The sequence below is a fragment of the Monodelphis domestica genome, chromosome X (genome assembly GCF_027887165.1).
Source record: "Monodelphis domestica isolate mMonDom1 chromosome X, mMonDom1.pri, whole genome shotgun sequence".
Classification (NCBI taxonomy): Eukaryota; Metazoa; Chordata; class Mammalia; order Didelphimorphia; family Didelphidae; genus Monodelphis; species Monodelphis domestica.
In genome coordinates this window covers 35,065,397-35,088,158 of record NC_077235.1, presented here as the reverse complement: position 1 = coordinate 35,088,158, position 22,762 = coordinate 35,065,397, and the positions used below count along the sequence as shown (strand labels likewise).

Here is a 22,762-nt window from a genome sequence, read left to right as displayed (position 1 = left end):
TTTGTCCTAAATTTTATGTAAATTTTTTTTAACATTTGTTTATTTAAAATTCAAGTTTCAAATTCTCTCCTTCCCTCCTCCCTCCCTGGGAAAGCAAGCAATTTGATAGAGATTATGCACATGCAGTCATAGGAAACATATTTCCATATTAGCCATGGTTGCAAAAAAAAAACAGATGAAAAAAACTAAGAAAATAAAGTTTAAAATAGTCTGCTTGGATCTGCATTCTGATTCCATCAATTCTTTCTCAGGAGATGGATACAATTTCTCCATCATCATCCTGTGGAACATCTTGGATCATTATATTGCTGAGAATAGCCAAGTCATTCACAGTTGATCATCTTTACAGCATTGCTTTTACTGTGTACAATGTTCTCTTGGTTTTGCTCACTTCACTTTGCATCAATCAGTTCATGCAAGTCTTCCCAGCTCTTTCTGAAAGCATCCCACTCATCATTTCTTATACTATGATAGTATTCCATCACAATCATATACCACAACCTGATTAGCCATTCCCCAATTAATGAACATCCCCACAATTTCCAATTCTTTGCCACCACTAAAAGAGCTGTGAGAGATATTTTGGTACATAGAGGCCCTTTTCCTTCTTTGATCTCTTTGGAGTACTGACCTAGTAGTGGTATTGCTGGGTCAAAGAGTATGCACAGTTTTATGTCCCTTTTACATGAAAATGAAAAGGACAAAGTTCCAAATTGCTCTCAGTTCTCAAGTCCACCAAGTGCATTAGTATCCCAATTTTCTTATATCTCGTCCACCATTTGTCATTTTCCTTTTCTGTCATGTTAGTTCCTCTGATGGGTGTGAGGTATTTTCACAGAGTTGTTTTATTTTGCATTCCCTAATTACTAGTGATTTAGAACATTTTTTCATGTGACTATAGACAGCTTTAATTTCTTCTTCTGAAAACTGACCAATGGCATGAATTCTTACTGATGAAGATTATGGTCATCACCTAGAGACAACAACCAGAAATCTGGCACATGAGACAAGTTCATTCATAGGTTGGAATTGTGATGATCTCATAGAAGGCCTTATGACTCTGTGTGCAGTTACGCCTCTGTCTCCCAGCGCAACTGTACACAGAGTCAGTTGATCCACTGGAGAGCCTAGACTAAAACCTCAAAGGGGTTAAGAGACTCTAGAACTGAAGGTGGATGTACCATGCTGAGTGGAGGCTGACAAAGGAATGCAAGGTAAGATAGATAGACAGTGGTTGCCCCACCCCGAATCTGTATGTTAGCACTAGAGCAAAAAATCCTTTACTGGCTCATATAACCTCCCAGCCCAGGGCTCTATCCACTACCCCAGGGTGCTCCCCAAAGTATTGATATTAGCAAAAGACTAAGACACAGAAGCTAGGTCAAGTCAGGGTCTTCAAGCAGAGAGAGGGAAGCAAGAATTTTCAGGAAAGTTTTAAAGAGCTGTTATCACAGATATATCCCATTCACCTATGGATCCATTTACTAAAGGAAGAAACACTATGTCAAAGTAAATTTTTAAATGGGTTATAGAGATCCAGTGTCATAGTCATAAAGTCCCTCTGTTTTCTAACCATAGAAGTTGTTATCTTCCACTGCCTAGAAATGCTAGGAATGTAGTCCTGAACCTTGGACTTGACTTCCTACATGGGTGTGCCTCTGCTACCTTGGTTTTCTTTAGAGGTCATCTTTTATCTCCTTTGCCTCATTTTCAAGCTGATTAATTTTGGTTTTCAAAACACTATTTTCTGTTTCCAGATGATGTATCCTGCTTTTTATGTTCTTTTCCCAGTTGTCTTCAGCCTCTCTTAATTGTGTTTTGAATTGTATTTTGAGTTCTTCCAAAGCCTGTGTCCAATTCGCTGGAGTTTCTGTGTTTTTGTTTGGTGTTTCTTCATCCTCCTCTGTTCCATTTGCTCTTTGTTTATTGCCTGGATAGAAGCTGTTGATTGTAATTTCTTTTTTGTTTTTCTGTTGTTTGTTCATATTTGCCCCTTCTTTTCCCCATATAATTGCCTGTACTCTTTTTAAAATTTGAATTAATTTATTAATTTAGTCAATTTAGAACATTATTCCATGGTTACAATAATCATATTATTTCCCTCCCTCCCCTCCACCCATCCTTCCCTCAGCCAACGCACACTTTCATTGGGTATTACTTGTGTCCTTGATCAGAACCTATTTCCATGTTGTTGGTGTTTGCATTAGGATGTTCATTTAGTCTACCTTCCCAACCATATCCCCTCAATCCATGTATTCAATCAGTTGTTTTTCCTCTGTGTTTCTACTCACACAGTTTGGCCTCTGAATGTGGATAGTGGTTTTTCTCATAGATTCCTCCAAGTTCTTCAGGATCACTGCATTGCCACTGATAGAGAAGTCTATTGCATTAGATTGTACCACAGTGTATCAGTCTCTGTGTACAATGTTCTCCTGGTTCTGCTCCTCTCATTGTGCATCAATTCCTGGAGGTTGTTCCAGTTACCATGGAATTCCTCCAGTTTATTATTTCTTTGAGCACAATAGTATTCCATCACCAACATATACCACAATTGTTCAGCTATTCCCCAATTGAAGGGCATCCCCTCATTTTCCAATTTTTTGCTACCACAAAGAGCACAGCTATCAATATTCTTGAACAAGTCTTTTTCCTTATTATCTTTTTGGGATACAAACCCAGCAGTTCTATGGCTGGATTCAAAGGGCATACAGTCTTTTAGTGCCCTTTGGGCATAGTTCCAAATTGCCCCTCAGAATGGTTGGATCAATTCACAACTCCACCAGCAATGCATTAATGTCCCAACTTTGCCACATCCCCTCCAGCATTCATTACTTCCCTTTTCTGTCATATTAGCCAATCTGCTAGGTGTGAGGTGATACCTCAGAGTTGTTTTGATTTGCATTTCTCTGATTATAAGAGATTTAGAACACTTTTCCATGTGCTTATTAATAGTTTTGATTTCTTTAACTGAAAATTGCCTATTCATGTCCCTTGCCCATTTTTCAATTGGAGAATGACTTGATATTTTTGTACAATTGGTTTGGTTCTTTATAAATTTGAGTAATTAGACCTTTGTCAGAGGTTTTTGTTATGAAGATTGTTTCCCAATTTGTTGCTTCCCTTCTAATTTTGGATGCATTAGTTTTGTTTGTACAAAAACTTTTTAATTTGATGTAATCAAAATTATTGATTTTATATTTTGTTATTTTTTCTAGCTCTTGCTTGGTTTTAAAGTCTTTCCTTTCCCAAAGATCTGACATGTATGCTATTCTGTGTTCACCTAATTTGCATATAGTTTCCTTCTTTATAGACAGGTCATTCACCCATTCTGAGTTTATCTTGGTGTAGGGTGTGAGATGTTGATCCAAACCTAATCTCTCCCATACTGTCTTCCAATTTTCCCAGCAGTTTTTATCAAATAGTGGATTTTGGTCCCCAAAGCTGGGATCTTTGGGCTGATCATAGACTATCTTGCTGAGGTCACTTACCCCAAGTCTATTGCACTGATCCTCCTTTCTGTCTCTTAGCCAGTGCCAAATTGTTTTGATGACCACTGCTTTATAATATAGTTTGAGATCTGGGACTGCAAGTCCTCCTTCCTTTGCATTTTTTCATGATTTCCCTGGATATCCTTGATCTTTTGTTCTTCCAAATGAACTTTGTTATTGTTTTTTCTAATTCAGTAAAAAAGTTTTTTTGGCAGTTCAATGGGTATGGCACTAAATAAGTAACTTAATTTGGGTAGGATTGTCATTTTTATTATGTTAGCTCATCCTACCAATGAGCGTTCAATGTTTTTCCAGTTGTTTAGATCTAGATTTAATTGTGTAGAGAGTGTTTTGTAGTTGTGTTCATATAGTTCCTGTGTTTATCTGGGCAGATAGATTCCTAGGTTTTTTATATTTTCTAGGGTGATTTTAAATGGAATTTCTCTTTCTAATTCTTGTTGTTGAGATGTGTTGGAAATATATAGAAATGCTGACGACTAGGGGCAGCTGGGTAGCTCAGTGGATTGAGAGCCAGGCCTAGAGATGGGAGGTCCTAGGTTCAAATCTGGCCTCAGCCACTTCCTAGCTTTGTGACCCTGGGCAAGTCACTTGACCCTCATTGCCTAGCCCTTACCACTCTTCTTCCTTGGAGCCAATACCCAGTATTGACTCCAAGATGGAAGGTAAGGGTTTAAAAAAACAAAGAAATGCTGATGACTTATTTGGGTTTATTTGGTATTCTGCAACTTTGCTAAAGTTGTTGATTATTTCGACTAGCTTTTTGGTTGATTCTCTAGGACTCTTTAAGGAGACCATCATATCATCTGCCAAGAGTGATATCTTGGTCTCCTCATTGCCTATTTTAATACCTTCAATTTCTTTTTCTTCTCTAATCGCTACAGCTAGTGTTTCTAGTACAATGTTAAATAATAGAGGTGATAATGGGCATCCTTGTTTCACTCCTGATCTTATTGGGAATGCATCTAGTTTATCCCCATTGCAAATGATGTTTGCTGATGGTTTTAGATATTTACTGTTAATTATTGTGAGAAAAGGCCCTTCTATTCCTATACTTTCTAGTGTTTTCAATAGGAATGGGTGTTGTATTTTGTCAAAGGCTTTTTCTGCATCTATTGAGGTAATCATGTGATATTTGTCAGTTTGCTTGCTAATATGGTCAATTATGTGGATGGTTTTCCTAATATTGAACCATCCTTACATTCCTGGTATAAATCCTACATGATCATAGTGAATAAAACTCATGATCACTTCCTGGAATCTTTTTGCTAGTATCCTATTTAAGATTTTTGCATCTATATTCATTAAGGAGATTGGTCTATAGTTTTCTCTCTCTGTTTTTGACCTGCCTGGATTTGGAATCAGTACCATATTTGTGTTGTAAAAGGAATTTGGTAGAACTCTTTCTTTGTTTATTCTGTCAAATAGTTTGTATAATATTGGGATTCGTTGTTCTTTGAATGTTTGATAGAATTCACTTGTGAATCCATCTGGACCTGAGGACTTTTTCTTAGGAAGTTCTTTGATGGCTTGTTCAATTTCTTTTTCTGATATGGGGTTGTTAAGGTAATCTGTTTCTTCCTCTGTTAGTCTAGGCAATTTATATTTTTGAAAATATTCATCCATATCACCTTGATTGACATATTTGTTGCCATATAGTTTGGCATAATAGTTTTTAATGATTGCCTTAATTTCCTCTTCATTAGAGGTGAGGTCTCCCTTTTCATCTTGGATACTATCAATTTGGTTTTCTTCTTTCCTTTTTTTAAATTAGATTGACCAGTATTTTGTCTATTTTATTTGTTTTTTTTAAGTACCAGCTTCTAGTCTTATTTATTAAATCAATAGATCTTTGACTTTCAATTTTATTAATTTCTCCTTTGATTTTTAGAATCTCTAATTTAGTCTTCATCTGAGGATTTTTAATTTGTTCACTTTCTAGTTTTTTAATTTGCATGCCCGATTCATTGACCTCTGCCCTCTCTAGTTTGTTAATATGTGAACTCAAGGATATGATTTTCCCTCTGAGTACTGCTTTGGCTGCATCCCATAGGTTTTGAAAGGATGTCCCATCATTGTCATTTTCTTCAATGAAATTATTGTTTCTCTGATTTGTTCTTTAACTAGTTTTGGAGAATCATTATTTAATTTCCAATTAACTTTTGACAATCCTCTCCATGTACCCTTACTAATTATTATTTTCATTGCATTGTGATCTGAGAAGGTTGCATTTATCATTTCTGCTCTTTTGCACTTGTTTGCAATGTTTTGATGCCCTAATACATGATCAATCTTTTTTAATGTACCATGTGCTGCTGAAAAGAAGGTGTATTCCTTTTTGTCCCTATTTATTTTTCTCCACATATCTACTAACTCTAATTTTTCTAAGATTCCATTCACTTCTCTTACCTCTTTCTTATCTATTTTTTGGTTCGATTTATCTAGTTCTGATAGAGGAAGGTTAAAGTCTCCCACAAGTTTAGTTTTTCTATCTATTTCATCCTTGAGCTCCACTAGTTTCTCCTTTAGAAATTTGGATGCTATGCCATTTGGTGCATACATGTTGAGTACAGATATTTCCTCATTGTTTATACTGCCTTTTATCAGGATGTAATTACCTTCCCTATCTCTTTTAACTAGATCTATTTTTACTTTGGCTTTGTCAGATATCATGATTGTGACTCCTGCCTTCTTTTTATCAGTTGATGCCCAATAGATTTGGCTCTATCCTCTTATTTTCACCGTATGCATATCTACCTTCCTCATGTGTGTTTCTTGTAGACAATATATGGTAGGGTTTTGGAGTCTAGTCCACTCTGCTATTTCCTTGAGTTTTATGAGTGAGTTCATTCCATTCACATTCAGAGTTATGATTAGCAGCTGTGTATTTCCCAGCATTTTGATTTCTACTCCTAGTCCTGCCTTTTCTTCTTTTGTTATTTCCTTCTACACCAATGTTTTTTTTAAATCAGTCTCCCTAGTTCCCACCCTTATTTTACTTCCCCTTCTACCCCCTCCCTCCTTATCCCCCCTTATTTTCTTTGCAGTCTTTTAAAAACTACCCCCACCCTCTCCCTCCCTTATATTGCTTCCCTCCCCACCAGTCCATTTGTTACCCTTCTACTTCTCTATAGGGTGCAAATCTATTCTCTGCCCCAATGGATTGTATTGTTCTTCCCTCTTTGGGTTAATTTCAATGCACATATGAGTTGAGTATTTCCTATCTCCAACCTCTTTACCCTTCCAGTGTATTGATGTTCCTCCCCCCCCCCCCAACATGACCTTCTTTGTGACATATAAATTTACCCCCTTTTGTTTCTTTTCCCATTTCTTTTAGTATTAACATCTTTTTTAGCTCTAGTTGTATATATATGTATATATACACCCATGTATATGTATTTTTGCATACATATATCTATATACATATTTATGTCTTGTCATTTCATCCTATACAGTTTGTCACTGTTCCCTCTAGGTGTAATTCTTCTAGCTGCCCAGGTGATAATAACAATTTTTAAGAGTTATCAATGATCTCTTTTCTTTTAGGGATACATATTTAAATTATTGGGTCTCTTAAAAAAAGGGGTGTGTTTTGTTTTGATTTTCATTTTTCCCCTCTTTTTTAATTACCTTTTGATGATTCTCTTGAGTTCTGTGCTTGGGCATCAAATTTTCTGTTCAGGTCTGGTTTTTTCTTTACAAATGCTTGGAATTCTTCTATTTTGTTAAATGACCATACTTTCCCCTGTAAGAATATAGTCAGTTTTGATGGGTAGTTGATTCTTGGTTGTAGATGTAGTTCCCTTGCTTTCTGGAATATCATATTCCATGCCTTTTGGTCCTTCAGTGTAGATGCAGCCAGATCTTGTGTTATCCTCATTGTGATTCCATGGTATCTGAATGACTTCTTCTTAGCAGCTTGTAATATTTTGTCCTTGGTCTGATAGTTCTTGAATTAGGCTATAACATTTCTGAGTGTTGTCAGTTGGGGATTAAGTATAGGAGGTGATCTGTGGATTCTTTTAATCTCCACTTTTCCCTCTTTTCTAGAATATTGGGGCAGTTTTCTTGGATAATTTCCTGTAGTATGATGTCCAGGCTTTTTCTTTTGTCATGGTCTTCTGGTAGACTAATGCTTCTTAAGTTGCCTCTCCTGGAACAATTTTCTAAATCTTCTGTTTTGTGAATGAGATGCTTCATATTTTCCTCAATTTTTTCATTCTTTTGGTTTTGTTTTATAGTGTCCTGCTGCCTTGTGATGTCACTTAATTCTAGTTGTTGTATTCTGGTTCTTAAAGTAGATTTCTTCCCTGGCTTTTTGGCCATTATTCTCCTTCTGGTCTGATTTTCTTTGGAGGTCGTCTTTTATCCTCTTTACCTCATCTTTCATCTCCTTTGCCTCATCTTTTGTCTTCTTTGCCTCATCTTTCATCTCCTTTGCCTCATTTTCAAATGCTTGATTTTGGATTTCAAGTCACTTTTTTCTGTTTCCAGATGACTTATCTTAGTTTTTAAGTTCTTTTCCCAATTGTCTTCAGCCTCTCTTAATTGTGTTTTGAATTGCATTTTGAGTTCTTCCAAAGCCTGCATCCAATTTGCTAGATTTTGTTTTATTGCTTGATCTTCTTTCATCCTTCTCTGTTCTGTTTCCTCTTTGCTCATTGCCAGTATAGAAGCTGTTGATTGTTATTTCTTTTTTCTTTTTCTGTTGTTTGCTCATGTTTACCCCTTCTTTACTCCCTGCAGTTGTCTGTGCTCTTGCTCCTCTCATTTTTTTGGAGCTTTGTCAGGAGATCTCTCAGTGCAGTCTGTGGGGGAGAGCTGTTGGAGCTTGAGCTTCCCTGACTTCTGAAGACTTTTAATGGGATTAATTCAGGTGGGTTGGGCTGGATGTGCCCAGAGGCTAAAACCTCCTGGAAGGCTGGAGCAATATGGAGGGTCTCTGCCACTGTGACCAGCCTGCCTGCTCTGAGCTCCCTCTCTGGCTCCTTCCCTATTGCCTGTGTTTGATGCTCTGATCCTGGCACAGCCCTGCCTGCAAGGTACTCCCTCCAGACCAGCACCTTTGCCTGCCCAAAGGTTCCTGCTACCACTGGAGGCTTAGTGCTTTAGGTGGGGGAGGGGTCCTGGGACCTTCCTTCTTCCTTCCCCTTAAACCCAAGTGTTCTCCAATTCTGGCTTTTGGGGGCACGTACCTTTTGAATTGAGTCCAGCAGGAGGGTTCTTTGGCTCTGTCTTGTCGTTAGGTTTGATTTTCAGTCCCCTAAGAGCATTTAGTTTGTAATTGGTAAGGAAGGGTTTTCAGAGGTCTGAACTTTTTCTGCCTGCCTCTACGCTGCCATCTTGACTCTGCCTACTTTCTTGCCCTTCTCATTATGTGTTGGATCTGTGGGTTTTGGTTTTTCCATCAACCTTCACCCTTAGAGCTTAGCAAGGCTCTCAGAGCAGTCTGTGGAGGAGGGGTGTTGGAGCTTGAGCTTCCCTGCCCTCGGAAAGCTTGATAAGATTAAGCTCAGTGGAGTTGAACTTGCAGAGCTGGATGTGCCCTGAGGCCAAAACCTTGGGAAGGGGGGGGAGCAATATGGAGTGTCTTGACTGTGACTAGGCTGCCTGCTCTGCGCTTCTTCTCCAACTGCTTCCCCACCGCCTATGTTCAAAGCCCTGAGCCTGGCACAGCTTTGCCCACCGGGTAGTCCCTCCAGACTAGCACCCTTTCCCACCCAGAGATTCCAGCCACTGCTGGAGGCTCAGTACTGTAGATGGGGGTGGGGTCATGGGACCTTCCTTCTTCCTTCCCCTTAACCCTGAGTGTTCTCGAATTTAGGCTTTTTGGGGGAGCATACCTTTTAAGTTGAGTCCAGCAGGAGGGTTCCTTGACTCTGTCCTGTTGTTAGGTTTGGTTTTCATTCCCCCTAGGAGCATATGGTTTTTAATTAGTAAGGAACTGATTTTCAGAGGTCTGAACTTTTGCTGCCTCTATGCTGCCATCTTAACTCCCCCTCTGCTAGCTTGGGCAGAATCCCCTTGGTTTCTATTAAGAAGAGCCTGACTTTTCTACTCTTGCCCTATTGCCTAATAAACAATTAAACCTGAGGGGCAGCTAAGTGGCTTAGTGGATAAAGTGCCAGGCCTGGAGTCAAGAGGACCAGGATTCAAATCTGGCCTCAGACACTCCTTAGCTGTGTGGCCTTGGGCACGTCACCTTACCCCAATTATCCAAGAGCCCTCGCTGCTCTTCTGGGTTAGAATTGATGCTAAGATTGAAGATAAGGGTTTAAAACAAAACAAATAAGCCTGAATGAAGTGACCTTCTTTACCTCATGCCTCTTTCCTAGGAAGTCAGTCTGTATGTGAGCCTATACTGGCTAACTATATTTTTGGACTTCTATAATTGGGCAGTGTTTAAGAAAAGGAAAATACAATACAACATAGATACTGTTCATTTGTGGTTTTCTAAGTCAATATGTAGTGTGCTGCGATCCAGTGGTAGTCCTGGTTTAGAATACCACCAGCCCAGAATACTAGGATATCCCACCTCACTTCCAAATGGCCCTGAAAAACCAAGCTTATCTCCTAAGGGTCCTCTGGCCCAGACATACTCTATAGAGAAAGAAGATCATGAAGTTGAAATGGAAGACTAGTTGTTTGAAAGGGAAAGCAAGACCCTGATCATCCTCAAGTGGCAAACCCTCTCTGCTGTCTCCTACACAGTTTAGTGGCCATTCTACTTTTATATTCTAAGTTTAACTGAGTCCTTAGAGCTCATGTCATTCCTCCATCTCCTAAATGATTGGGGCACTCTTCATCTGGAAGCTTTCTCTTCATCTTTTCTTTCGTCAAACAGATTTAAAAGTCTTTTGACAATTAACCACATTTCAGTTCGAAAGGCCTCATTGGATTTACTGATGCCCAAAAGATCACTGAAGTCACCAATGCCATGTAATTAAAAATAGTCTTACCTTCTGCTTTAGAATCAATACTAAGTATTGGTTTCAAGGCAGAAGAATGGTAAGGGCTAGGCAATGGGAGTTAAATGACTTACCCAGGGTCACACAGTTAAGAAGTGGCTGAGGTCAGATTTGAATCCAGGACCTCCCATCATCTCCAGGCCTGGATTTCTCTCCGCTGAGCCACCTAGCTGCCCTCACTGCATGTAGTATTGGTAAGCAGCTAATTCAATATTCAGAAAATATATGTTAACTTTATTACCTCTTCCCCAGAAGGAAACAGCAGAACGGGAAGCACCTCAGTACATGGAGTTGACCCTACATCTTTCATTATCTCTTGAAACCCTTGTGTCAGAAACCCCCATAACACAAAAGGACCAGTACAATTTGGGGGATACTGCCACTCTTTCTCATGGGCTGGGCTTCATAGGTCTCACCCAGGAAATATAGATAAATGTATGTGTGATGCATCCCTGAAATTGTCTCCTGAGATGCAAGGTAAATTCCCCGTTACTGTCCCATTCCTCCCACTATGGTTTCCATTGCCAGCTGTTGTTCCCAGCAGGAGTTGCCTGGTTTTGTCATGTGCATTTGGGAGAGAATGTGCCATAGGTTTGGGGGAGAAATAGTCTCTTGCAAATTTGTCTACTATTTTATTTCTTCAGCTACATTTGCTTTGAAATAATTGTAACCTCTGGCTGACTTGAGAAGATGTAAACCCCTCCATAAGGGCTTGTTAGCAATGGTTTCCAATGGATGTGGACCCCCAGAGTACCTTAAACCTGGGAAGTTGGATCCCGGGTGCTACAGCAGAATGTGTGAAGGAGAGTGAGGCAACTAGGGAGTGCAGTAGATACAGCATTGGGCTGGCATCAGTTCAAATTGACCTCACACTGTGTGACCTTGGGCTTTGTCACCCTGCTCAAGTCACTTACCCTCTGTTTGTCTCAGTTTCTTCAACTATAAAATAGGGATACTAACAGCACCTGCCTCCTTGTGAGAATTACATAAATAGTTATAAAGCATTTAATACAGTGCCTGACACATAGTATGCACTATACAAATACTTATTCCCTTTCCTTCCCCTAATATGGAATAAGACTAGAAAGGTAGATAGGTTGGAGGCAGAGTGTAGAGGTGAGGCCAAAGAGTTTTTATTTTTCATTTATCCAAGAGGCAGCCGTAGGCCACTGAAAAGACTTTAGAATAGGGAATTGACAATAGGAAGGCCCGTGGAAATCAGCTGAGAAACTACTGTAATAGTCTAGGAGAGGGGCAATTGGTCATCACTGTCTAACTAGAGATCATATGCTGGGCAATGAATCTTTTTCATTAATTCTTTTCCCCATGTCAATGGCTAGTCTATACATTTTATCGAAGGAATCCTGTAATTTTCTAGGGCTCAACATGATCCAAACAGTAGCATCTAGAGAGCCTCAATAGAATTCTCTTCTATTTGGACTCCATGGATGATGGCCTCCATGATAGTAAAGAATGACTTAGGTGAATGATGATGAACCTATGGCATGGGTACCAAATATGGCATGCAAAGCTCTCTCTGTGGGTACCTGGCTGCCCTCCCCCAGAGTTCATTACTAGAAAGGCAGAGGGTCTCAAAGCAGAGCTGCTCCCCTCCCCCTCTCCACTGTGCCCGATGACAATTTTTCACATCCCACACCCCTCTGCCCAGCAGCCCAATGGGAGGGCACAGTGGGGTGAGGTGGGTGGCTCACAGGTGGCAGAGCTTGAGGGGAACAGAGTGCTCTGGCCACTCCCCTCTCCCTCTCTACACTCACTGAGGACATTCCTCACTTTACCCACCAGTGGCCCAGTGGGAACACTTTCTCCATCCCCTGTGTGAAGTGGGGGGCAGGGCTCCCTTGGCACTTGGTAGGGGGGCAGGCACAGCACTCAGTCTGGGGGGATGGAGGTGGGACCTGGCACTCCTCTAAAAAGGTTTGCCATCACTGCCTTAGGTATCTTCTTTTTTGTACCTCACTTGATATTGATACTCAGAATAGCACTGAACAACGTTATTTCCATGCTTGAGGGGCAACTGTTGACAGGTGGTTAAAGCACTGGGTCTGGAGTCACTTAACCTCTCTATGCCTAGAAGGTAACCAGTTGGCTCAGGGAATAGAGCGCTGGGCCTCAAGTCAGGAAGACCTGAGTTTCAATCTGAACTCAAGACACTTCCTAGCTGTGTGACCCCAGGTAAGTCATTCAACCTCTGATTGCTTGATAAAAGGATCCACTAGAGAAGGAAATGGCAAGTCAATCCATTGTTCTTGCCAAGAAATTCCCATGGATAGCCATGCTCCATAGGGACACAAAGGGTTGGACACAACTAAGAGACTAAACAACAATATCTCCATGATTGCATTTGACATGCCAACTAAGATTTATTCAGCATCTCCAAATAGGAACTGTATTTATATAACTTGATTCTCCCCCTTGAATCCAAGAAGATCCCATAACATTCCTTTCTAGGCATTGAAAAAAAGCCTCTCTTTTTTTGTCCTTCAATAACATAAGCACAACAGCTGTTTCAGCTGAGCAGCTGTTAACCAGAAGACTTTGCCCTCTGCTAGCTACAGACACGCTTTAAGGTCTGTTAAAACCAGGATAGAGGGTAACCAGTCTCAGTTCAAAGCTCAGTAGTAATATTCCAGAGTGCTGCTCTGGTAATTTTTCCCTGAGCTTTGCCTGAGCACTTCGACTACACACATATCCTTCCATGTTCTCCTATCGGGTCTGAGTCTCTGGTCCCTGACTCCTATTTCTATGCTTGGATTCCCCAATAGCCCATGCCCTTTTGATCTAGCATTATAACAATGACCCCAGATTTCTGCCTACTCAGGATTCACATCTTGCTTTTGGGGAAGTCTGATTTGGCTGGACATTTAATTTTCTGGGATTCAGAGAAATTGTGTTATCTCATTTATGTTTGCTGTCATTCTTTCATAGCTCTTCTATGTGCCTTGGCATTAACTGTCCCTCTATATCTGGAATAGCTACCTCCTCCCCTCAGTCTCCTGGAATCCTTGGTTTCTACACGTTTTAGTTTAAGCATCACCTACTATGGAAGGCCTTTCCTGGTCTGCTCAGGTAGCTTCCCCTCCAAGGTTTATATTGCATTTGATTTGTCTATGCCTTTTATATTCCCACAAAATCCAGTTGTCTCTCCAGTTGAGGTCCCAGACTGTCTTGGTATTATACATAGTGCTCAGTACAAGGCCTGGTGGGTAGAAGGCATTTGATGATTGGCAGGTAGATGGTTCTATTGCCCTCTCCACTAAGCCCCTCTTTTCTGATTTTAGCTCTTTGCTGAACATATTGTAATACTCAGAAGAACTTCCAGGAAGGGGAATTATTAACTTTACCCTTTGGGTAAATGCCATATGACCTCTCACTGGTTTGGTCTAACTCCAAAAGAAATGGATTCAAAATAAGATAGGAGACATTTTACCCAGTATAGATCCTGCTTCTTTAACCTCATTTCCACCTCTTTTCAAGACTTCATATCCTAGGGGATCATATGTTATGATAGTAGTTGTATGTCCAAGCTTGGTGTGGAAATGGAAATGATGGCATTGTCCCTTATTCCCCATGTACTTTTTTTCCACCTTCATTGCCCTCCCTTCCCCTACCTCCAAAAAATAATTGTGGAGAGATTGCACGGAATTACCTGGCTAGTACACAGCTAGGATCACACAGGAGGGGAACTGCAGCTGGGTCTTCCTGACTTCCAATCTGGTTGGCTGTGCCCTATTATCAATTGCTCTCTTATCATCCTGGGTTTTATGGCAGTGTAGGGGAAAGAACTATGGGTTGGTGTGGTACAGGGGGCACTGAAGACATAACTATGCTAATAACCAACTAGTCATATAAGGAAACTACTTCCTCATTCTCATCCTCAGTTGAACTAAGATACTTTCCAGTTTTTACATTCTGTGGTAAAGAAATGACACACAGGAACTAAAACAGATAGGAAGAAGATATGACGGCTTGGCTGTGTAGAGGTAACACCACATACATCTGATTTAGTGTGTCTGTCAGATTAATTTTCTTTGGTTGAAGTTTTGAACTGCTCAGGTACACTTAATTAATAGCCACAGTCAGGTCGTCACTTAGACTGAACATTTGCTTATAAGTTGTCTTGATGCATTGCTACCTTTGAACTTTCACGAGAGTATAGGAGGGAGCAGCTAGATGGCTCGGTTGATAGAGAGCCAGGCTCTTATCAGTCATGAGGTCCTGGGTTCAATTCCGAACTCAGGCATTTCCTAGCTTGTGTAACCCAGCTTTTACCACTCTTCTGTTTTAGGGCTGTTAGTTACTAAGACAGAAATGTAGAGTTAAAAAAAAAGCACAGGAAGTCAGCTGCCTCTAACCCTGAAGAATCTCAATGTGGAGGCCAGGTGGGTAACACTGGACTAGCCAGTGACTTTTTTTTTTCTTTAGCTCACCTTCATATATCTTCTACCCTCTGATTCTTAGCTTAACCGGTCCAGAAGATCATTTGCAACACAGTCCCTACGGGGAAACGTCTATTGTGGGTTTTCTCCTTCGGAACTAAAGGAGGAATAATCTAAGTTAAATCCTGGCGTTCCGACTACAATTCCCAGCAGACCCCGTTATATCTCTAGTGCAGTTGAGAAACTAAAGAGAAGCTACACTCTCCGTCTACGTTATACACTACAACTCCCAGTAGTCCATGGGGCATCCCGGGCCCTCCTAGACTGAAGAGGTTTCCCAGCAGCCATCGGGGCAGTTTTCTCAGCCAATCAAGTAGGAGAAGTGAGACCGGGGCAAGGAGGAGACCCTTTCCTGTCCCCTTGGTTCTAGTCCACCCAGTACCCGCCTTCCCTCCACCCTCCCTCTTCCCACCTCCTCCCCTCCCAACCACCCCCTTTGCTGGTCACGTGGCTGGGCCCCCCTCACGAGCCCGTGGGAGGAAAGGAGAGGGAGGGGAGGAGAGGAAGGCTGGCGGGGGTGGGGAAAGGGAGGAGGAAAGGGAAGGGGGTCGTGAGGGGGCGGAGTGCGGGCCCCTTGCCCTGAGCAGCCTTGGCAACAGCAGTGGTGGCGGTGGCCGGGCCGAGGTGCGTCAGGCAGCTGGGGCAGCCTTGGCTCCAGCTCGGGAGGCGAGGACACTCCTTTCTGTGGAGTTGAAGGAGGGAGGAGTAGGCAGCGGATCCCCGAGCTTCCTCAGCTTGACTCCTCGGCCTCTCTGCCAACAGGCCCCACCTGTCCCTTTCGGGACCCACAGACGGACAGTCGGACGCACTCACGGGCAGCCTAACGCTAAGGTACGGAACGCCAGCTGTCAGGCCCAGGCTGGGGTGAGCAGGATAGCTGGGTGCCCACGTGCTTCACCCCTTCTTTCACTCCTTTTTCTCTCCTTTTCTTTTCCTCCTCTGGAGTCCTCAGGTTCCCCCCCCCCCATTTCCCCATTTCTTCCCCTCCTTTTCTCTCTTTCTCTCCGTCCTTTCCCCTTCTTTCTCCCCATTTCTTCCTTCTTTCCCCCGTTCTCCTCTTTCCCGTCTTTTCGCCTATTCTCCTTTCCTTTTCTTCCTTCTCTTTTCCTTCCTTTTCCCTTCCCTCCGAGTTCCTCTACCCCATCCCCCTTCTCCACTCTACACCTGTCCAGTTTTCCTCCTAGCCAATATCCCTGGAAAAGGGAAAGGAGGGATTGTACTCGCAGAGGAGTTAGGAATGGTTGGAAGGAAGAGAATACATCGTTGACTTTTGGGATATAGATTTCTTGGGCGGTCTTTTGGGGGATCACTTTACATTGGTATTGAGTGGGGAGAATAAACACAACTTTAATCACTTGTTGCTTTTCTACCCAGACCTATTTCTTTTGTATTATCTGTCTTGGATGGATAAGGAAAATGGGAAAGGAAACCACTTTTTTATTTTGCAAAAAGGCTTTAGCATTTAGGCAAGATTGTAGTAGAGAAAGTTGTCCCTGGAATTCCACAGACTAGTAAGTATTCTAAATAGGGAAGCTAGACATTGGCTACTGTTGTTTGTGGTCTCCTTTAATGTCCCCACTGAAGAATGTTTAAGATTTGCTCTAATTTCCTTTTGAAGATGCTCATTATATGATGGCCTGGAAAGAACTTTGGATTTAGAGTTTAAAGACCTTCGTTGGAATCCTGGCTTTACTACTTAATTTCCTCTCTGGATCTCAGTTTCTTCAAACATGAAATGAGTAGTCTTAGACCAAATGCTGTCTAAGCTCTAAATTCTATGATTCTGTAATATTTATTGAGCATATACACGCTTTGCCAGGTGATACTTCAAATCCATATGGAAAAATCGTTTTCTCCTAATTATAAGGTGTAAAACTTGCAAACTACTTACAGAGAACAGCTTTAGAGTGTAAGCTCTTTTCTTACTTTGAGAGATTGAATTGTCATTTATATTGTTAAGGGGAGATTTGAGAATGAACTTGAAAAATGATCGCTATCTCCTACCCCTACCCCAGTTAGACTTTGATTTGCAGCCTGAAGAATATAACACAGATGATTTTCTGAGTTGCTTGTCTTTAGTTTGCTGTGTGCTCAGAAAATCTAAATGATTTTAATATGCCTTGAAGCAAACCTGATTAGAAAGATAAGATACCATCTTGTCCAAAATTAACAGGAGTCCTTTCTGTGACATAATCAATAATTGGTCATCTAGCTTTGCTTGAAAACCTTCCTTCAATGAAGGGACATTTCCTACATGGAGTAAACTCATTCTATTTTTGGATAATTCTAATTTTTAGGAAGTTTTGTAAATCTTACTCTGCAAATTTCACCCCTTACTCCTAATTCTGCCCATGTTGATCAAGAAAAACTGGTCTTATCCTACCATAGGACAGCTATCTTGTTCCCCCTAAGCCTTCTCCAAGGCAATATCTGTTCTTTCTTCAACCAGTTCTCCTGTGGTATGCTCTTGAAGCCCTTCGCTATTCTAGTTGCCCATCTCTAATTGCTCTCCAGTTTTCTAAAATGTAGCTCCTTCCTAGACGTGGATTATATCTCTTTCTTAATGTAGCCTAAGTTCCCATTGACTTTTTTGTTGATGTATAAGTGTATTGATGTATATGTAGTGTAGTGGATAAAGGACTAGCCCTATAGTCGGGAGGATTTGGATTTAGGCTCTGACAGGGAAAGATCACTTAGCAAGTGTTTATTAAACACTTAATACTTCACTTACTGGGAATACAAAGGCAAAAGTGAAACAGGCCCTGCCCTCAAGGAATGTACACACATATATATACACATACATGTAACCATGCACACATTTAAACACATACAGAATATGCCCAAAATGAAAACAAGGTAATTTTGGATGGGTTGCAGTAGTAGCCAGAAGGATGGGGAAAGGACTCATGAAGAAGGTGGTGTTTGATTTGAGTCTTAAAGGAAATCAGGATGTGCTGAGAAGTGAGGAAGGAGTGAATTCTAGGTGTGAGAGATGGCTAATGGCTGGGTCAAAGAGCAGATGGAGAGGAGTGAAATATCAAGGTAGAAAGGAGTTTGGGATGAATTATTCATATCTTTAAATGTCAAAAAGAGGAGTTTCTATTTGATTCTTGGATCAATGGGAAGCCATTGAAGTTTGTTGAGAGGATGAGGTTTGTTATCATCAAATCATGCTTTTGGAAAATCCTCTTATCAAATATGTGGAAGATGGACTGGACTGAGAAGTTTGAGACAGGGAAACCAAATAGAAGACTATTGCATTTGTCTAAGATGAGGGCCTGAACTTAGATAGTGGTAATAATATGAGTGAAGAAAAGTGGGTAGATTCAAGATAGGGTTATAGAGTAACAAAATTTGGCAAGTGATTGCATATGTGAAAAGAGTGAGGATGACGAGTGATACAACTGGGTGACAAGGCTGGTGATATCTTTTTCCCCATTTGAATAAGTTTATTTAGTCAATTAACTGGTGATATCTTTGACATTAATTGGGAAGTTTGAAGGAAGGGTAGATTTTGAGGGAAGATAATAAATTTTGACTTATATATGTTGAGTTTGAGATAACTGTAGGATGTCCATTCTGAAATATTTAGGAAGAATTTTGTGATGCAGGACTGGAATTTAGGAGAGAGATTAGGTTGGGACGTGGGTATAGGTGATGCATCCCCAAAACCTAGAGAATAGAGACTATCTAGGAAGGAGGATGAATAGCAGTCACAAGTTGAAGAGAGGTCAAAGAGGATCAGAAAGACCATTAGAAGGTCATTGGTTAACTTTGGAGAAACCATTTCAGTTGAATGATGAGGTCAGAAGCCAGATTTCAGGGAGTCCAGAAAACAAGTGGAATTAGAGACACCATGTATACTGCTTTTTCAGGGAATTTAGCTGAGAAAAAGAGTAGATATAAGATGATAGAGGGGATCTAGTGAGGATTTTTTTGAGGATGGGAGAAACTTGAGCATGTTTGTAGGCTACAAGAAAGGAACCAATAAATAATGAAGGATAGAGTTGGAGCAGTTTGCTGGAGAAGAAAAGGGTATGGAATCAAAGGGGAATGTAGAATTGCCCTTAGTGAGAAGGGTTTGGAGTAGAGGAGATAATAGCAGGGTCATTATCTCAGGGGATTGTAAGAAGAGAGAAGGGAGAGTTTTTGTCAGGGAGTCTCTCTTTTTTTCCCAGAAAAATCTGAAAAGCAAGAGCCTCAGCTAAGAACTTTAGGAGGGATGCTGTTGGAGGTTTGTTTGAGGAATGAAGGGAAGACTGGGAATGCATGTGGAGAGTGTGGCGGAAATCGGGGAGGAACAAAGGTTTACTTGCTGCGGTGAGGGCTCATCAGTTCAGATTAAATAGCAAATTTGTAACGGATCCATTCAGCACAGTTGCAGGACTTTCTTTGGCTCCATTCAGCAATACATTATCAGCTCTGTGACCCTGGGCAATTCACTTAACCCTCATTGCCTAGCCCTCACTGCTCTTTTCTGCCTTAGAACCAATATGTGGTATTGATTCTAAGACAGAAGATAAAGGTTTTTTAAAAAAGCCACTGGTCAGGATAAAGATTTGTCGCCATTGTGGATATTCAGGAGCTTATTTATGCTATACCTCATAGATTCCAAGGCATTTCAGTGATATTTTTGAGCCATGAGAGAACATTAAAATAAGTAGTCTTATGGTGATAACTTAAAAATCATTTGCATGTGTAAGTTGTAGAAAAGAGCATAAAAAATCAAAGAGTTGTATGGTCATTATAAGAAAGGAGCCTGATTGATTTAAGCACAACAGATGGACAACCCTAGTGCAACAGTGAAGGAAGAGAAGGGGATGAATGCAATAGGTGGTAGAGAAACAAGATTTGGTGAATGATTGCATATGTGAGGAATGAGGATGGCACTGAAGTTATGAAGCTGGGTAAGAAGAATGGTGAAGCTTTTAACTTTGGAAGAGGGGTAGATTTTGAGAATCAGTGCATGGGAGTCAGAAGACCAAGGTTCAAATCCCAGGTCTTCCACATAGTTAGCCTGTGTAACCTTAGATAAGTCACTTACACCTCTCTGGACCTCAGTTTCTTCACTTGTAAAATGAAGTCTTTAGACTCAATTTCTAAGCTCCTTCAATCTATTATCTTATAAGCCTGCAAACCATAGGGATATTTCTTATTGAATCACTTCACTTTTTGTAAGATTTACAGAGACACACAAACAAGAATCAAGGAAAATGAGAAGGCTTGGATAGAGTGTGGTTTCTGCCAGTAGGGTAGACTACATCAATGAAATAATAGATCCTTTGAAAGAGGATTTTTAGATCATCCTTATTATTTAACATTCATACATGCCTCATATACTGTATCAAACGATTTGCTGCATAAGATTATTGGTACTGCTGTTGGATTTGGGCAAAAGGCCAAATTGGAATGGAAATCTACTCAAACCAAAGGATTCCTTTAGATTCCTAAATTCACACATGTAACTGATTACATTCTGTGCATTTCATCAATTTTACTAACTTTTTCATTACGTTAAGATAGTAACAATTTCCAAAATATCTAGATGGTCTTTAAATCACACACATTTGCTTTTAGTTCATTCTATCTACAAAAACCTATCTAGAATTCACTGTGTTGTTAGTAGTTCAAATCAATTATCTCATAACCAGAGGTATCAAACACCCCATTGTTACCTGCAATACTCTCTAGTGCCCAGTGTGTCCTGAACCAAATTAAAATTTAACTAGAAAGTATTTCATAAAGTAAAAATACAGTAGAACATAAACAATGTTAGTATGTAGTTTTTTAAGTCAATATATGACCCTCAGGGATCCTTATATAGGGTTTAAACCCTACTTCTATTTGAGTTTGACACCACTATTGTAAATTAACTCTTTTTGAAGCAAAGATTATAGCATTTCAGGCTGAGAAGTACCTGAGAGGCCATAGAAGCCAAATCTGACATTTCACAGACAAGAAAGCTGAGATCAGAGAGGTAGCATATATCATAAGCAAAATACAGACTCAGATTATTTTTATTACAAATCCTGTACCATTTCCAATTCATCATGCTAAAAATTGCATTTCTTATCTGAGTTTATCAATCAACAAGCATTTATTAGCCTACTACAGATGTCCAGATACTAGGTATAAAAATAAAAGTGATAAAATTATCCTGATTCTCAAGGAGCTTATGTTCTAGCAGAGGAGACAATGTGTACATATGCAAATATATATAGAATGCTAATAAATTCAGGGGCTTTACATGTTACTGAGGGGTAGGCTCAAGAAAAGTTTCATCTAGGAGGTGATACTTAAACTGTGCCTTAAAGGAATAGAGAGATCCTAGGAGACAAGAGTGAGACAGGAGTTAATTTTAGTCATGGGAAATGGCCAATGGAAAGGCACAGACAAAGGCAAATGGAGTGCCGTGTGTAAGAAACAGAAAATAGTGCAATTTGACTATACCCTTAGAATATGAGAGGGGAAGTAAATTGTTCAGAGAAACTGAAAAGACACATTGGGGTTAGGTTGTTGAAGGGCTTTAAAAAAGTCAGAGGAGTTTGCTTTTCATCTTCATGAATATAAGGGAGCCACTGGAATTAATTGAATAAGGGGTGGTGTGGTCAGATCTCTGCTTAAGGAAAATCACTTTTGGTAAACCCCTGAGGATTAACTTCAGTGTGAAGAGACTTGAGGCAGGGAGACTTTCAAAAGTTGTAAAACTCTGAGAGGTCATGAGGTCTTGGACTAGTTAAAGAGAAAGGAGTCAGATACGTAAAATAATATGGAAGTAGAAATGGTAAATCTGGCAACTGATTGGATATGTGAGATGAGAACAAGGAATTTTTAAACCTCTGATACTGAAAGAACAATGGTAGCTTCAGCAGAAATAGGGAAGTTTGGAAGAAGCAAAGGGTTATGGGGAAAGATAATGAATTCTGTTTCAGGCACTTTGGGTTTGAGATTTCTTCAATACATTCCAATGGAAATAGCCAATAAACTGTTGGAGATGGGAGCCTGAAGCTCAGGGAAGAAACTGGACCTGATTATATAGGTCTCAGAGTCATTTGGATAGAAATGATAAATCCATAGAAAATGATGAAGTCACCAGAGAATATAAAGAGAAAAAAAGACCTGGGACAAAATTTTAGAGAACACCCACAGCTGGGGTATCACATAGGTGATGAATCAACCAAGGAAACTGAAGAAAGGATAAACAGGAAGATAATATCCAGGAGTAAAAATTGGTCAGTAGTGTCAAGATGCAGCAGAGGTCAAGAAGGATGAAGATTGAAAAAGGCCATCTAATTTGGCATTTAAGAGGTCATTGACAACTATGCTTTATGTTTTGAGGGGCTTTAAGAAATTTGTCTTTGAAAGATGCTGGTTTATCCTTGGAGATTTTGAAAATCATAATCGAGTTTCAGAGTACTGAGCTTATTCAGAATGCATCTAGAATGCTAACAAAAGGGCAGTGTTGTTGACTCAAAGAAAATAGGTGTATCTATTCAGTACCTTCTTCATTTACCAGTTCCTTTCTCCTCCCCACTTAAAAATGCTTTAAAGTAAATAATTCCTCTTAAAAATGTGGTGAAATGATTCAAACTATAAGCAATTTCAAATGGTTTTTAAACAGAAATGAAAGAAGGAAGTTTAGCCACCTAGTCTCAAATAAGTTACTGAAAGAACATGTGATTACAGCCCTAAGTAGATTCTTAAATGACCTTAAGCAGAAAATTTTCAACAATAGACAATGGATTTCAAAGACTGTAAATTCAAATTATTTCTAGATCTGAGATGACTTTCTCAAAAGTTCATCAGGCTTCATTATATCAGAACAATAATG

General features: G+C 40.2%; 1 protein-coding gene across 6 annotated transcripts in view; it reads left to right on the top strand.

Moving 5' to 3' along the window:
* Window positions 1-1,075: 1,075 nt before the first annotated feature.
* The window catches only part of MTM1 (myotubularin 1), a 113,034-nt gene continuing 91,347 nt past the window's right edge, over window positions 1,076-22,762 (top strand). Inside the window, exons 1-2 of one of the 6 annotated variants that reach the window (XM_056809358.1) lie at window positions 1,076-1,214; window positions 15,694-15,762. The gene's annotated coding sequence lies outside the window, so the exon portion shown is untranslated. Of the gene's footprint in view, window positions 1,215-15,286; window positions 15,763-22,762 lie in introns of those variants that run through there. The other 5 variants (XM_056809359.1, XM_056809360.1, XM_056809361.1 and 2 more) reach the window with 5 other exon arrangements.